Below are 17,514 nucleotides of genomic sequence, written 5' to 3'. Positions count from 1 at the left end.
TTGTTAAAATGAGGCTGCCAGTCTTATACTGGTCTAACATCACCACAATTGAAAACATGTGATTTCAACATGAAGATCTGTAATGACTCAGCCATTCTATCCCATAATAACAGACTCCAGAAGGGTCCCCCGTTTGGTTGTTTACCTGTCACATGTTCATAGAATTCCTACCGTGCAAAAGCAGGCCATTCAGCACATCGAGTCCACACACCCTCTGAAGAGTATTCCCACCTAGACCCACCCCCTTAACCTATTCCTGTAACCCTGCATTTTTCATGGCTAATCCAACTCATGTACACATCCCTGGAAACTATGGGTAAAAGAGCACGGCCAATCCACCTAACGTGCACATCTTTGGACTATGGGAGGAGGCCGGGGCACCCAGAGGAAACACACACAGACATGGGGAGAATGTGCAAATTCCCCACAGACAGACACTAGAGGATGGAACCAAACCTGGGTCTCTGGCTCTGTGAGGCAGCAGAGCTAACCGCTTCTTATTTGTATCAATCACATCCAAGTTTCCATCAATATTCCCACTTCCTTGGCTGGTCCTTTGATACTACACACTTTGGGGGAATCAATTCCCACATCTATGAAGCTGCAACATTGTCAGAAACATCCTGTGATTCACTCCCTAAATATGGCAACATTTGGGAAAAATAAGAGTGCAGTCAAATTACATTTAAAAATAAAGAAGTGAGAAACTAATCACAAACAAAATTTGGACAAATCCAGATCGATCTTGCAGCTGGTGCTGGCAAAGAGCAACCTGTAACTTTCAATGCATAATGTTACAGTCAACTCATTAAAAAATCACTAAAAAGTATCTTTGCATGACATATCCTTTAAGATATCACATCTATTATTGAAAAATGGTGAAACCAATGGGTATTCTTTTACTCCCATTATCAAAACTGGAACTTGGATCCGAAACAACAAGGTCTTACTTGCTTAAAAAGTTTCAATGTTAACTTGGTCGCATGGTTGTGCTGTTACAAGAGGGAGAACCAGCTTTCACACAAAATACTTAACAAAATCACAAGAAAAACAATTAAACCTGAAAGCTGACTTTCTGGTAAAAGTTGCAGTGTGAAACCAGGAGCTAGAGTAGAGTAGTGGCATGTATCATCTTGTTGCAAGAAAGAGCACAAACATCGAGAGCCATTGTGTAGTTCATTTGCATGTGCACGAATGACATGATGCCTGGCTGACTTGGTTATTGTTTCTAAAAAGCTAATACTTCAATAGACCTATGTATTTCTCAAATAAATAAATACATTTCATTCTTTGTGTTGAGAGCAGGTCTGACCCACATCCACAATGTCTATCACAGATAATGAAAGATGACAGGTATTGCAGTCTCAGTGTGGAGGCAAAACCTGAGAAAAACCAACCAATCTCCTGGGCCAACCAGCCCTCCAAGGAGTCCCAATGCATTCCATGTCACATGTATCCCCAAGTCCTGTCCAGCTTTCTGCTGATTTTCTCCATTAAAATGATACTGTTCTTTTGTTTTCGCTTCCAAATCGAACAACTTCATATTCTCTCAAATTATGCTCCATCTGCCAACTTTTTGCCCACTCAATCTCTATAAACTGTTTCCATCCCTCTCACAACTTGCCTTTTGACATATTTTTGTGTTCTCTGTAAATTTAGCTGAAGTATATTTGCTTCCTTCCCCCAAGTCATCAATATATATTATAAACAGCTGTGATCCCTGCACTGTTCCTTGTGGAACCCATTGGCAATGGGGAACCAATCTGAAAAGAACTCTTTATCCCCACTCAGTTTCCTGCCTGTGAGCTAATTCTCTAATGACTAACCCTAAAATCATTACTAACAAGGTTCTGTAAACCTCGTGGAACAAGAGATCAAGCAGTTCATCAACCTGAAATGGTTTCTCTCTTCACAGATGTTACCTACTCAATGGTAAAGGTATACTCAATATTTTCTGTTTTCATTTCCGAATTCCAGGATCCACAGTATTTCGCTTTTACAAGAATCTATTTTTGTCATTGTCCATTGATTTCCAGCAACAGCGGTTTCTTAGAAGGGTGGAACTTAAGATTTCAGCCATCTTTTGCAGGAAGAAGTGCCTCCTGACAGCTGCCTAGCTTTGTGCTTGTGACTTTGCCCACAGTCAATAACCTTGTCCAATAAAAGCAAAAGCCAGCCTTTACATGCTAAATGTGCTCATTCAGCAAGCAACCAAGGAGACAACTTTGGCACCACTTGAGACAGCAAGGTGTAGAGCTGGATGAACACGGCAGGCCAAGCAGCATCATAGGAGCAGGAACGCTGATGTTTCAGGCCTTGAGCCTTCTACAGAAATGGGGGAGACGGAGGAAGTTCTGAAATAAATAAGGAGAGGGAGATACAGACCGAAGATGGATAGAGGAGAAGATAGGTGGAGAGGAGACAGACCGGTCAAAGAGGCGGGGGTGGAGCCAGTAAATGTGTGTGTAGGTGGGGAGGTAGGGAGGAGATAGGTCAATCCAGGGAGGATGGGCTGGTCAAGGGGGTGGGATAAGGTTATTAGGTAGGAGATGGGAGTGGGGCTTGAGGTGGGAGGAGGGGATGAACTGGGCTGGTTTTGGGATGCGATAGGGGGAGGGGAGATTTTGAAGCCTGTGAAGTCCACATTGATACCATTGGGCTGCAGGGTTCCCAAACAGAATGTGAGTTGCTGTTCCTGCAACCTTCAGGTAGCATCGTTGGGGCACTGCAGCAAGCCCAAGATGGACATGTCATCTGCAGAATGAGAGGCGGAGTAGAAATGGTTCGCGACTGGGAGGGCAGATGTTTAGTGTGAACCAAGCATAGGTATTCTGCAAAGCGGTGCCCAAGCCTCTGCTTGGTTTCCAGAGGAGACCAACGAGTACAGCGGATACAGTATACTACATTGGCAGATGTGCAGCTGAACCTCCACTTGATGTGGAAAGCTTCTTGGGGCCTGGGATGGGGGTGAGGGTGGAGGTGTAGGGCCAGGCGTAGCACTTCCTGCGGTTGCAGGGAAAAATGCCGGGTGTGGTGGCACTGGAGGGGAGTGTGGAGTGGACAAGGGAGTCACGGAGAGAACGGTCCATCCAGAAGGCAGATTAGGGTGGGGAGAGAGAAAAATGTCTTTGGTGGTGGGGACGGATTGCAGGTGGCGGAAGTGTCGGAGGATGATGTGTTGGATCCAGAGGTTGACGGGGTGGTACAGGAGGACGAGGGGGATTCTGTTTTGGTTCTTTTTTATTGCGGGGACAGGGTGTGAGGGATGAGTTGCGGGAAATGCGGGAGACATGGTCGAGTGTGTTCTCGACAATTGAGAGGGTGGTGGGGGGTGGGGAGTTGTGGTCCTTGAAAAATGAGGACATCCAAGGTGGACAGGAGTGGAATGCCTCAAACTGGGAGCAGATGTGGTGGTGGATGCGAAGGAATTGGGAATAGGGAATGGCATTTTTGCAGGAGGGTAGGAGGAGGTGTATTTTAGGTAGCTGTGGTAGTTGGTGGGCTTGAAATGGATATCAGTTTCTAGGTGGTTGCCTAAGATGGAGACAGAGAGGTCTAAGAAGGAGAGACAGGTATTAGAGATGGTCCAGGTGAACTTAAGGTTGAGGTGGAAGGTGTTGGTAAAGTGGATAAACTGTTCAGTTTGTTCCTTTCACCTGTAGCATGTACATTTTCTGGTCAGTACTGACTAACTCAATGCAACTGGCTCCTTGTCCAAAATTATCTTTTCATTCAACACCCCCTCACCAAGAGACAAAGAGAAGGCAAACCTATAGGGCAGCACCATGGCTCAGTAGTTAGCACTGCAGCCTCACAGCGCCAGGGACCGGGGTTCAATTCCACCCTCGGGCAACCGTCTGTGTGGGCTTTGCACATTCTCCCCGTGTCTACGTGGGTTTCCTCCAGGTGCTCCGGTTTCTTCCCACAGTCCATAGATGTGCAGGCTCGGTGGATTGGCCATGCTAAATTGCCCGTAGTGTCGGGGGTGTGTGGGTTATAGGGGGGTGGTTCTAGGTGGGATGCTCCATGGGGCGATGTGGACTTGTTGGGCTGAAGGGCCTGTTTCCACACTGTAGGGAATCGAATCTAAGACCGTTAAACTAAGGATCAATCTTCTCACACGAACATAGCAAGACTCCATAATAAATGGCCTAATCTGCTCCTAGTTTAAATATAAAAGAAAGATCCATTTCTTAAAGTGGGGTGTGGGCCTTTCCCCCGAGTTCTGGGCAACATCTCAATTCAAATTAATTTGCCTTTAAAACAAAACCAAGGAATTAAATTACAGGCTTTGGATCTTGTGCGCATTTCTATGCGTTGTGTCCTAAATTCGCACAGCATCTGGTAATATTTGGAATGTTTTGGGAACGTGAACGGCGGTCTATAAATACAAGTCTACGTTTTAACTGAAATGCAATTTAGTTCATCAGAAGCCTCGGTGTAAGGCCAAGAGGAAGGGTGGGGATTTCTTGCCGGTTTTTTTACATTGGCCGGAACACACCCTGAATTCCTCAACCCGAAACGCAGACCCAACCTCCTCCCGCTGGAATACGGGCCGGAACACGGCGGAGTATTTTAGCACTGACTGATTCCTGGTGATAAATCCTAAAGTAAATGCTTGAAATCCACGATTCTCACCCAAATCTCTGTGAGGCGAAGGCTTCCGGAACCCATGAACTTGGTGAGCAGCTAGGTCCTGTCTCAATGGGTTGTTACTCAGAGGTTTCTGCGAGCACCTTGCCCCTGTTCGTTCTTGGTGGGTCTATGAACACTCCACCGCAACAAAAAAAAGCACCTTTTAATGTAGCGTTATTAACCCTCAACAGGAGAGAAATTTCAGTCGCTGTCGAAAGAAAAAGGGAAACGATTTCACAATTCGACAAAACGGGCGGATCAGAGGAAGTGAAACCGTGCAAGGGATTGGTAAATAAAGTAATGAAAGCGTTTTTGAGATAACATTTTACGACAGGGCGTTTGTTTTCTGATTAGTCGGATGTGGGGGTGGCTGGTTGTGCTAGCTTTTAAATGCCCATTCTGAGTTGCCCCAGTGAAAGTGGTGGTAAGCAGACGGGTAGGAGGGAGATTTCAGGAGTTTGATTCAGCCACACTGAGGGAACGGCGGTATCTTTCCAAGTCAGGACGGTGAGTGACTTGCGGAGAAAGATCACCGTCTGAGGTCTTCCTCCTGAAGGTAAACGGTGGGGGGTTTGGTCAGTTATCGGACTTTCTCGGTACATCAGAAGTACGTACATCTAGTAATCGTATTTGAAAGGGAGGTCTTTGATTTCTTTAGATACTCCACATTCAAATGTTTGTCTTGATATGATACCGTACAGAACAAAACTACATTTGTGACTTTGATAATATACAGATTTTTAATGCATAAATTACATTTTTGAAATAAAAGGGAACTTGCAGGTGATGGTGTTTCCATATTCTGGATGTGAGTTTGCTCGCTGAGCTGGAAGGTTCGTTTTCAGACGTTTCGTCACCTTTTTTTATTTGAAAAAATATACTTTATTCATAAGATGTACAAAAAATAAAACATATTTATACACCTACCCCAGTCATGCAAGCCACTCCGGGTTACCCAGGGGGTACGTACACCAACTAAAGGAAATAAACAAACAAAGAAGAAAAAAAAACAAAGCGAAGAAAATACCCCGGCAGTCGTCACCCCGCACAGTCCCAGTTGGCCCTCTGACCAGTTGGGGAAGGCGCCAGCTGGGCCTAGTTACCAGATAGGGCCCTTTTTTCTATTCTGGACGAGGGATTTCATACGGTGGTCTTTCCCCACCGCGCCTTGGCAGCGGCTGCCCCAAGCTTTAGCGCGTCCCTCAGCACGTAGTCCTGGACCTTGGAGTGCGCCAGTCTGCAACATTCGGTCGGGGTCAGTTCTTTCATCTGGCAGACCAGCAAGTTGCGGGCAGACCAAAGAGCGTCTTTCACCGCATTGATGGTCCTTCAGACGCAGTTGATGTTGGTCTCGGTGTGCGTCCCGGGAAACAGCCCGTAGAGCACGGAGTCCTGCGTCACGGAGCTGCTCGGGACAAACCTCGACAAATACCACTGCATCCCCCTCCAGACCTCCTGCGCGTAGGCACACTCCAGAAAGAGGTGATCGACAGTCTCGTCCCCCCCGCAGCCGCCTCGAGGGCAGCTTGCGGTGGCGCAGAGATTCTGGGCATGCATAAAGGATCTCACTGGCAGAGCCCCTCTCACTGCCAGCCAAGCAATGTCCTTGTGCTTGTTTGAAAGTTCTAGCGATGAGGCATTCTGCCAAACTACTTTAGCAGTCTGCGTGGGGAACCACAGGACAGGATCCACCCTCTCCTTTTCCCGAAGGGTCTCGAGGATACTACGTGCTGACCACTGCCTGACGGCCTTGTGGTCAAAGGTGTTTCCTTTCAAAAATTTCTCCATGTAGGACAGGTGGTACGGAACGGTCCAAGTACTCGGAGCGTTCCGCGGCAACGAGGCCAGGCCCATCCTTCGCAACACCGGGGACAGGTAGAACCTCAGTAAATAGTGACACTTGGTGTTTGCATACTGAGGATCTACGCACAGCTTGATGCGGCCTCACACAAAGGTAGCCGTCAGGGCGAGGGTGGCGTTCGGTACGCCCTTTCCCCCGTTTGCCAGGTCTTTGTACATGGTGTCCCTGCAGACCCGGTCCATCCTCGACCCCCAAATGAAGTGGAAGATGGCCCGGGTGACCGCAGCGGCGCAGGTCCAGGGAATAGGCCAGGCCTGCACCACATACAACAGTACCGAAAGCCCCTCGCACCTGACAACCAGGTTCTTACCTGCAATGGAGAGGGACCGGAGCGTCCACCTGCCCAGCTTCTGCTTCAGTTTGGTGATACTCTCCTCCCAAGTCTTAGTGCATGCCCCAGCTCCACCAAACCAAACACCCAGCACCTTCAGGTAGTCTGTCCTGACGGTGAAGGGGATGAAGGAGCAGTCATGCCAGTTCCCGAAGAACATGACTTTGCTCTTACCCATATTGACTTTGGCACCCGAGGCCAGTTCAAACTGGCCGCAGATGTCCAACAGCCTACTCACCGACCGACAATCGGTGCAGAAGACGGCGACATCGTCCATGTACAGGGAGGTCTTGACCTGAAGGCCTCGGCTGCCTGGGATAGTCATGCCCTTCAGGCTCACCTCCTTCCTGATGGATGCGGCGAAGGGCTCCACACAATACATGAACAAGGCAGGAGAGAGCGGGCAGCCCTGCCTGACTCCAGATCTGACGGGAAAACTGTCCGATTCCCACCTGTTGATCGAGACTGTGCTAACGATGTTGGTGTAGAGCAGCCGGATCCAATTGCGGATGCCCTCCCCAAACCCCAATTTGGAGAGGACGTCCCTCATGTAAGCATGAGAGACCCTGTCGAAGGCCTTCTCCTGGTCCAGGCTGACGAGGCAGGTGTCCACCCGCCTGTCCTGTATGTAGGCGATCGTATCCCTGATGAGCGCGAGGCTCTCAGCGATCTTCCTGCCGGGCACAGCACAGGTTTGATCAGGGTGAATCACCGACTCCAGGACAGACCTGACCCGGTCGGCTATGACCTTGGCCAGGATTTTGTAGTCCACGTTCAATAGTGAAATGGGACGCCAATTCTTAATTTCTTCCCTCTCCCCCTTCCTCTTGTAAATGAGGGTGATGATGCCCTTCCTCATGGACTTGCACATTTCCCCTGCCCGAAGCGCACTATCGTACACCTCCAACAGGTCCTGGCCAACCAGGTCCCACAGAGCGGAATTCAGCTCGACCGGTAAGCCGTCACTCCCGGGAGCCCTATTCCTCTCCAAGGCCTTGAGGGCTCTGGTCAGCTCGTCCAGGGATATCGGCCGGTCCAGCCACTCCCTCATGCCGTCGTCTAAGACCTCCGTGATAGACGGCAGGAACGGCTCGGAGGCCGTGATGTTCGTGGGCTTCGTGTCATACAGTCCGGCATAGAAGTATCTGCTGATCCTCAAAATGTCGGGCCGAGACGACGTCACCGAGCCATCATCCTCCTTCAGCCGGCTAAGCACAGAGCTCTCTTTGTGCACCTTCTGAAAGAAGAAACGCAAGCACGTCTCGTCCTGCTCCATGGAGCGGACCCTGGACCGGAAGATTATCCTGGAGGCCTCCGCGGTGAGGAGCGAGGCTTGCTGGCCCCTCACCTCACGGAGGTCCTCCGTGAATCAACCCCCATCAACTACAGAAGGAGCAGGTTCTGCACCCTTTTCTGGAGTCACAACAGCTTTCCTCACTGCTCTCTCGCCTTCCAAACACCCTTGAGGACAAAGAACCTCTTGATGTTCTCCTTCACTTTCTCCCACCAGTCGCCCGGAGACTCAAAGAGGGGTTTCACGGTTCTCCAACCGGTGTACTCCCTCTTAAGCTCCTTGAAGTTCTTTGGGGTCAACAGAGTCGTGCTGAGCTTCCAAGCCCCCTTGCCGGCTGGCTGGTCATCCTGTAAGTGACAGTCAGCCAGCAGGAGGCAGTGGTCAAAGAAGAACACCGGCTCGACGCCGGTGGACCTGACCGAGAACGCCCGTGACACAAACAGGAAGTCTATCCTTGAGCGAATAGACCCATTTGGCCGCGACCAGGTGTACCTCCGCAGCGCTCCGTCTGCAGGGGTGCTGAAGACGTCGAGCAGCTTGGCATCCTTCACCGTGCCCATCAGGAATCTGGACATAACGTCCAGTTGACTCCCCCCACCCGCTGTCCCCACGCCGGATCTCCCATCTGCATCGATGATGCAGTTGAAGTCTCCGCCTAGGATGACCGGCCTGGACGTAGCCAGCAGGGGTGGAAGCCGCTGCAGAACGGCGAACCACTCACTCTGTACCGCTGGGGCGTACACGTTGATCAGCCTCAGGGGAGCGTTCCGGTAGGTGACATCAGCCACTAGGAGGCGCGCCCCCCCCACGACCTCCTGAACTTGAGAGATGGTGAAGTTGCGCCCCCGCAGCAGAATAGCCAGGCTTGAGGAGCGACAGTTGTTACCCCCCGACCAGATCGAAGGCCCTCAGGTCCAGGCGCCAGACCATTTCCCGTACTTGCTGAGGTGCGGTATCCCGCACTCCTGCAGAAACAGGAGGTCCACCTTGATGGTGGTCAGGTAGGCCAACGTGGACATGCATCTTGCAGTGGACTTGACACTGCGCACATTAATGCTCGCAACTCGTACCCCCATTGTGGGCAGTGACCGCAGTACCCTCCCCAAGTCCAAGGTCCAGCCCCTCCATCTGTCCCTTCATGCCCATTGCCTGGGTTAACTGCTGGATGCTCTCCGGGCTGAGGAAACCGTCCGTGCTGCCTTCCGGGTGGCATCCTCCCGTCGGGGGTACGGAGGCAGGGGAGTCCAGCTCTGGGCCAGGCTGGGGACGCGCTGTTTCCTTCTTCCCACCTGGAAGTTCCAGGGAGCCCTCCAGTGCCCCAGCGGCACGTGACTGGGTGTCGGAGGGAGCCTCAGGATGCCTCCCGTCACCTGGAAGCGGGGTGCTGCTTTCCTTCTCCCTTGAGATCTTTAGCTTCTGCTTTGGGCGGGCCCCCTCCGAATCTCCCTCGTCAGAGGAGCTCTTATAGCCCCCCTGTAGCTGCCTCTTCCCGCCTGATGGTTGCGGTTCCTGGGCCCGCCGACGCACCTTCCTCCTCGCTTTCCGGACCGTCGTCCACTCCCTTGGGTCGCCTGTCGCCGCCTCCATCGACTCCGGGTTGTCGGGGCGGGAGCAGAGTCTGGAGGGGCGCTTTGCTGGCCTCAGGCCCACCCAGCGGGGCTGGGCCCTCCTGCACAACCTGGCCCTCCTGCACATTAGTGGGGTCCCTGCAGGGCCCTGGTGCCTTCCTCACCTCTGGGGGGGCTGGCCCCGCATTGTCCCTGCCGGCGACCTGGGCGTAGGTGGTCCCCTGGCACGGGCATGCCCTATAGAGGTGGCCCGCTTCCCCGCAAAGGTTGCAGCTTTTCTCTTGTGGGCAATCCTTTGCAAGGTGTCCCTCCTCCCTGCAGTTCCTGCAGATGGTGGCTTTGCAGTCGGCCGCCATGTGACCTGACCTACCACAGGCATGGCAGACTTTAGGTTGCCCTGCATAGGTCAGGTAGCCCTTGCTCCCGCCGGTCGCGAAGCTGGACGGTGGGTGTGCGACATTCCCGTCCGCGCCCATCCTCAGCGTCACCTTGACCTGCCTCTTACTGGTCCAGATGCCAAAGGGGTCCATGATGTCAGTTAGGTCCCCTTCCACCTTCACGTACCTTCCAAGGAAGGTCAGGACATCAACTGCTGGCACATGCGGGTTGTACATGTGCACAGTCACCATACGGCTCCTCTCCACTGGCATCACAAACAGAGGGACAGCGGTCAATACAGAGAGGGGGCCCTCACCTCCTTTCTCCTTGAAAACCTCCAGGAAGCGCTCGCAAAGCTTGGCACTCCTGAAGGTCACATCATAAAAACTTCCTCCAGGGAAATCCTGCAGGCAGTAAATGTCTGCAGCAGCGAACCCACAACAGTCCAACAGGACCCTCTTCACGAAGAAGGGGCGGTCCACAGGTGCACCTTCATCCACCTTCTTTACGGAAACACGGATGGTGTTCCGGACCCCCTAACCTGGGCCACGAGCACTTGCCGCAGCCATCGTTGCAGGTTGGCTGCTCCCCTGAACCAGCGTTAGGCCAAAGCCAGCATTAAGATCCACTGGTTGCAAGGGTGCATAGCCAACCCGACGTCTTCCTTTCACCTCCAACACAGCACTCTCCTCCTCTTGGTCCACAGGAGAGTGGGTCTTTATTTTGCTCCAGATGTAAGCTGGTTCACTGAGCTTGAAGGTTTGTTCCCAGACGTTTCGTCACCATTCTAGGTAACATCATCAGTGAGCCTCCGACGAAGCGCTGGTGTTATGTCCCGCTTTCTATTTATCTGGTTAGGTTTCCTTGGATTGGTGATGTCATTTCCTGTTCTTTTTCTCACAGGATGGTCGATTGGCTCCAAGTCAATGTGTTTGTTGATGGAGTTCCGGCTGGAATGCCACGCTTCTCGGAATTCTCATGCGTGTCTCTGTTTGGCTTGTCCTAGGATGGATGTGTTGTCCCAATCAAAGTGGTGTCCTTCCTCATCTGTATGTAAGGATACGAGTGATAGTGGGTCATGTCGTTTTGTGGCTAGTTGATGTTCATGTATCCTGGTGGCTAGCTTTCTGCCAGTTTGTCCAATGTAGTGTTTGTCACAGTTCTTGCAAGGTATTTTGTAGATGACGTTCGTTTTATTTGTTGTCTGTATAGGGTCTTTTAAGTTCATTAGCTGCTGTTTTAGTGTGTTGGTGGGTTTGTGGGCTACCCTGATGCCGTCCGAGCATCAGGGTAGCCCACAAACCCACCAACACACTAAAACAGCAGCTAATGAACTTAAAAGACCCTATACAGACAACAAATAAAACGAACGTCATCTACAAAATACCTTGCAAGAACTGTGACAAACACTACATTGGACAAACTGGCAGAAAGCTAGCCACCAGGATACATGAACATCAACTAGCCACAAAACGACATGACCCACTATCACTCGTATCCTTACATACAGATGAGGAAGGACACCACTTTGATTGGGACAACACATCCATCCTAGGACAAGCCAAACAGAGACACGCACGAGAATTCCTAGAAGCGTGGCATTCCAGCCGGAACTCCATCAACAAACACATTGATTTGGAGCCAATCTACCATCCCGTGAGAAAAAGAACAGGAAATGACATCACCAACCCAAGGAAACCTAACCAGATAAATAGAAAGCGGGACATAACAACAGCGCTTTGTCGGCGGCTCGCTGTTGATGTTACCGAGAATGGTGACGAAACGTCTGAAAACAAACCTTCCAGCTCAGCGAGGAAACTCACATCCAGAACCTCAACCTGAGCTACAAATCTTCTCGAAACTCGCTAGTGTTTCCATATACCTGCCACCTTGGAAGTGGTTGTGAGTTTGGAAGGTCTTCCTAATGAGCCTTAGTAAATTTCTGCAGTGCAGCTTGTAATTACTACACACTGCTACTACTGAGCGTCAGTGGTGAAAGAAATGGATGCTTGTGGATATGGTGCCAATCAAGGAAGGGTGCATTGTCCTAGGTGGGTTTTTTTCTGAAGAAGGGTCTAGACTTGAAACGTCAGCTTTCCTGCCCCTCTGAGGCTGCTTGGCCTGCTGTGTTCATCCAGCTCTATACCGTGTTATCTCTTGTCCCAGATGGTGTCAAGTTTCAACCATTGAAATAAGTATAAAAGTAACAGGAAGACTAGCTGTTGCTGACATCCAGAATCAGAGTAAAGCAGCAACTAGCTGCTGACTTTTTATTAGGGAAGGCAAATGGAATATTGGCCCTTAATTCAAAGGGATTGGAGTATACACTGGGAGATTTTACCAAAGCTATACAAAACACCAGTCAGACTACAGCTGGAATACTGAACAGTTTCTAGCCCCTTATCTGTGGAAACTTGTACTAACAATGGTGGAGTTTAGGGAATATTTACCAGGTATGAGATACCAGGTATGAGAAGTCGCTGGACTCAAAATGTTAACTCTGCTTTCTCCCCACAGATGCTGTCAGATCTGCTAATTTTCACCAGCAATTTATGCTTTCGAACAAGGTATGGAAGGACTGTCTAATGTTGAAATAATGAGTCTACTCAATAGAATTTAGAAGAATGAAACACCAAATTATTGAAATGTAAGAGATCTTTAGATTACTTGATGGGGTAGATGTGGAAAGATTGTTTCCCCTTGTGGGAAAGTCTAGACCAGAGGACATAATCTCACAATAAGACATCACTGTTTAAGACAGAAATGAGGAGGAATTTCTGCTGAGTAATTATAAGTTAGATCACATGAGATTCAAGGTGAACTTGCCAACTGGATGCAAAATTGGTGGGACAATAGGATTCAGAGCGGGGTTCTGTGTTGGACTAGAGGCCTGTGACCAGTGCTGTTCTGCAGGGATTGGGTTGTTTGTTATTTATGTAAACAATTTGGATGAAACTTTATGAGACATGGTTAGCAAGTTTGCAGATGACACCAAAATTGATGGTACAGTCAAATGTGGGGCAAATAAGAGTACTTAAGCTTACAAAGAGATCTTGATCAATTGGGCCAATGGCCTGAGGAGTGGCAGATGGAGTTTAATTTGGATAAATGTGAGGTATTGCATTTTGGTAAAACAAACAAGTCCAGGATTTGTATAGTTCGTAGTACCTTGGGTACTGTTGTCGAACAGAGAGACTTAGGGGTTCGGGTACATAGTTCTTTTGAAAGTTGTCCCACAGGGTGGTGAAGAAGGCATTTAACTCACTTGCCTTCATTGTCCAGACCATCGTGTACAGGAGTTGGGATATCATATTGAGCTTGTACAAGATGTTGGTGAGGCCACTTTTAAAGTACTGTGTACTGTTCTGGTCACCCTGCTATAGGAAGGATATCATTATTTTGCAGAGGGTTCAGAAAAGATCTACAAGGATGGTACTGGAATTGGAGGGTTTTGTCTATAAAGATAGGCTGGACAGGCTTGGACCTTTTTTCTTTCACTGGAGAAGAGGAGGTTGAAGGGTAGCCTTAGAGGTATTTAAAATCACGAAGGGCATAGATAAGAATACAAAAGGTCTTTTCCCTAGGATGGGTGAGTTCAAAACTTGGGGGCACATTTGGACAGGTACATTTAAATGAAAGATTTAGAGAGATCTAGGCCACAGACAATTGGCATCTAGTCTAGTTTGGGAAACTTGGTCAGTGTGAACATGTCAGACTGAAGGGTCTTGTGTTGTATAACTGTGTGACTTGAGCGTACTGAATTTGTGGAATTCTTTACTGGAAAGAGCTGTCCAAGCTGTGTTGTTAAGTACATTCAAGGCTGAGATAAACAGATTTTTAATCAGCCAAGGAATCAAGAATTTTAGGGAAAAGGGCAGGGAAGTTGAAGACTATCAGATCAGCTTTGATCTCAACGAATGGCAAAGCAGACGTGACATGCTGAATGCTCTGCTTTTGCATCTTGTGGTCTTTTGTAGGACGTCAAATAAAAGTGGAGAGCACTGGGGAAGCTCAGCACAGGCAGAATTTTTGGAGACCGCAACAGTATTAACTTGAGTTTTATGATTTTATTTTTATTTGAAAATGTTTGCTTTTGGGGAGATTTAAAGTGGTAATGAGTGTCTGTGGCCAAGTGACCTTGAAGCATGCAAGGCACAGGACTCCATTAATTCCAAAGTCAAGTCCTTATGGCAGAAGTGGTGTGAGAGTTGATCTGAATGCAGCCGTGTTGTGAGGCCGGTGGATGGCCAGTGTCTACTTTGGATAAAGGGTGGAAGATGATGAAGGGTGAAATGATCTGGAATCTGAGCTTCAAATGCTGCAGCACACCCGGGAGGGGGAGAGTTACCTGGACACTTGGTTTCAGGAGGCAGTCACACCCAGTAGATTAAGTAATTCAAATTCAAAGTGTTCAGGGACAACAGGGTGTGACTGTAAGTGAGGCAGGTAGGGCGATTCTGAGTTCAGGAGTGCAGGAGCCTTGACCAACAGGTATGGGATTCTTGCTGCACAGCTGAGGGAAAGGACTGTGGATAGGATGAGCTAGCTGACCATGGCACCGTTGTGCAGAAGACCATTCAAGAGGGCGGAGCAAAAAGACAGGTGGTTGTTATAGGGGATTCCATAATTAGGGGGACAGATAGTATCCCATGCAAGCTGGATCGGGAGTCCCACATGGTGTGTTGCCTGCCCGGTACTAGGGTGCGGGACATCTCTAACCGGGTTGAAAGAATATTGGAGCAGGAGCGGGATGACCCATTTGTTGTAGTCCACGTTGGGACTAACGACATAGGCAAAGCTAGGGTACAAAATCTGTTCAAGGATTATCAAGCACTAGGAAAGAAATTGAAGTACAGGTCCTCAAGGGTCATAATCTCCAGATTACTGCCTGAGCCACGTGCCAATTGGCATAGGGAAAACAAAGTTAGGGAAGTAAACACGTGGCTAAGGGATTGGTGTGGCAAAGAGGGATTCCATTTCATGGGGCATTGGCATCAGTTTTGGAACCAGGGGGATCTGTACCACTGGGACGGTCTCCACCTGAACTGATCTGGAACCAGTGTTCTAGCGAAAAGGATAAATAGGGTGGTCAGTAGGACTTTAAACTTCTGAGTCGGGGGGAAGGGAAAGCAAAAGTGACGGAGTATGGAGTTAAATGGAAAGATAAGCAATAGGAAAGCATGTGTATAGGTGGGTTTAAGCTTGAGGCAGCCTAGGAATACAGCAAAAAGGAAGGATAGTTTAAGACATCTTAGGATTTCCAATATCTCTAATGATAAAGTTAGCATTAAGGCACTTTATCTAAATGCTCGCAGTATTCGCAACAAAGTAGATGAATTAACAGCACAAATCCTCTTGAATGATTATGATGTGGTAGGCATCACAGAGACATGGTTGCAGGGAGTTCAGGACTGGCAGTTAAACAGCCAAGGATTCACAACTTATTGAAAAGACAGGGAGGTGGGCAGAGGGGGCAGAGTTGCCCTGTTAGTTAAGAATGAAATTAAATCTACGGCACTGAATGACACAGGGTCAGAGGATGTGGAGTCTGTGTGGGTGGAGTTGAGGAACCACAAAGACCAAAAAACCATAATGGGAGCTATGTACAGACCACCTAACAGCGATCAGGACCAGGGGCGCAAGATGCACCAAGAAATAAATAGGGCATGTCAGAAAGGCAAGGTCACGGTGATCATGGGGGACTTCAGTATGCATGTGGGCTGGGTGAATAATGTTGCCGGTGGACCCAAAGAAAGGGAATCCGTAGAATGTTTGCAGGATGGCTTTTTGGAACAGCTTGTGATGGAGCCCACAAGGGAGCAGGCTATACTGGACTTAGTGCTATGTAATGAGCCAGACTTTATAAAAGACCTTAAAGTAAGGGAACACTTGGGAGGTAGCGATCATAATATGGCAGAGTTCAATCTGCAGTTTGAAAGAGAAGGCAAAATCAGATGTAATGGTGTTACAGTTTAAATAAAGGTAATTATAGGGGCATGAGAGAGCAATTGACAAAAATTGACTGGAAGCAGAGCCTAGTGGGGAAGACAGTAGAGCAACAATGGCAGGAGTTTCTGGGTGTAATTGAGGACACAGTACAGAGGTTCATCCCAAACAAAAGAAAGATTATCCGGGGTGGGATTAGACAGCCGTGGCTGACAAAGGAAGTCAGGAAATGTATCAAAGAGACAGCCTATAAAGTGGCCAAGAGCAGTGGGAAATCAGAAGTTTGGGAAGGCTACAAAAACAAAGAGGATCACAAAGAGAAGTAAGGAAGGAGAGGATCAAATATGAAGGTAGGCTAGCTAGTAACATTAGAAATGATAGTAAAAGTTTCTTTCAATACATAAGAAACAAACGAGGGGCAAAAGTAGACGTTGGGTTGCTCCAAATTTCTGGAAGGCTAGTGATGGGAGATAAGGAAATAGCTGAAGAACTTATTAAGTATGTTGCATCAGTCTTCACAGTGGAAGACATGAGTAGTATGCCAACAATTAGGGAGAGTCAGGGGGCAGAGTTGAGTATGGTAGGCATTAGAAAAGAGAAAGTGCTAGAAAAGCTAAAAGGTCTAAAAATTGATAAATCTCCTGGCCCTAATGGGCTACATCCTAGAGTTCTGAGGGAGGTGGCTGAGGAAATAGCGGAGGCTTTGGTTGTGATCTTTCAAAAGTCACTGGAGTCAGGCAAAGTCCCAAAAGACTGGAAAATCGCTGTTGTAACCCCCTTGTTTAAGAAAGGATCAAGGCAAAAGATGGAAAATTATCGGCCGATTAGCCTAACCTCGGTAGTCGGTAAAATTCTAGAATCCATTGTTAAGGATGAGATTTGTAAATTCCTGGAAGTGCAGGGTCAGATTAGAATAAGACAGCATGGATTTAAGGGGAGGTTGTGCCTGACAAACCTGTTAGAATTCTTTGAAGAGGTAACAAGTATGTTAGACGAGGGAAGCCCAGTGGATGTTATCTGTCTAGACTTCCAAAAGGCCTTTGATAAGGTGCCTCACGGGAGGCTGCTGAGCAAGGTGAGGGCCCATGGTGTTCGAGATGAGCTACTGGCTTGGATTGAGGATTGGCTGTCTGACAGAAGGCAGAGAGTTGGGCTAAAAGGCTCTTTTTTTCAGAATGGCAACCAGTGACGTGGTGTCCTGCAGGGTTCAGTGTTGGGACCGCAGCTGTTCACCTTCTATATTAATGATCTGGATGAAGAGACTGGGGGCATTCTGGTGAAGTTTGCCGACGATATATGAACAGGCAGGTAGTACTGAGGAGGTGGGGAGGCTGCAGAAAGATCTAGACAGTTTAGGAGAGTGGTCCAGGAAATGGCTGATGAAATTCAACGTGAGCAAATGCGAGATTTTGCACTTTGGGAAAAAAGAATAGAGGCATGGACTATTTTCGAAACAGCAAGAAAATTCGTAAAGCAGAAGTACAAAGGGACCTGGGAGTGT

General features: G+C 48.8%; 1 protein-coding gene across 1 annotated transcript in view; it reads right to left on the bottom strand.

The window, feature by feature from the left end:
* The window catches only part of LOC125446336 (butyrophilin subfamily 3 member A1-like), a 49,738-nt gene extending 44,776 nt beyond the window's left edge, over positions 1-4,962 (bottom strand). Inside the window, exon 1 of the mRNA XM_059639623.1 lies at positions 4,639-4,962. The gene's annotated coding sequence lies outside the window, so the exon portion shown is untranslated. The remainder of the gene's footprint in view (positions 1-4,638) is intronic.
* Between the last annotated feature and the right edge of the window lie 12,552 nt (positions 4,963-17,514).

The sequence above is a fragment of the Stegostoma tigrinum genome, chromosome 34, assembly GCF_030684315.1.
Source record: "Stegostoma tigrinum isolate sSteTig4 chromosome 34, sSteTig4.hap1, whole genome shotgun sequence".
NCBI classification, from domain to species: domain Eukaryota; kingdom Metazoa; phylum Chordata; class Chondrichthyes; order Orectolobiformes; family Stegostomatidae; genus Stegostoma; species Stegostoma tigrinum.
This window is presented reverse-complemented; position numbering and strand designations above follow the sequence as displayed.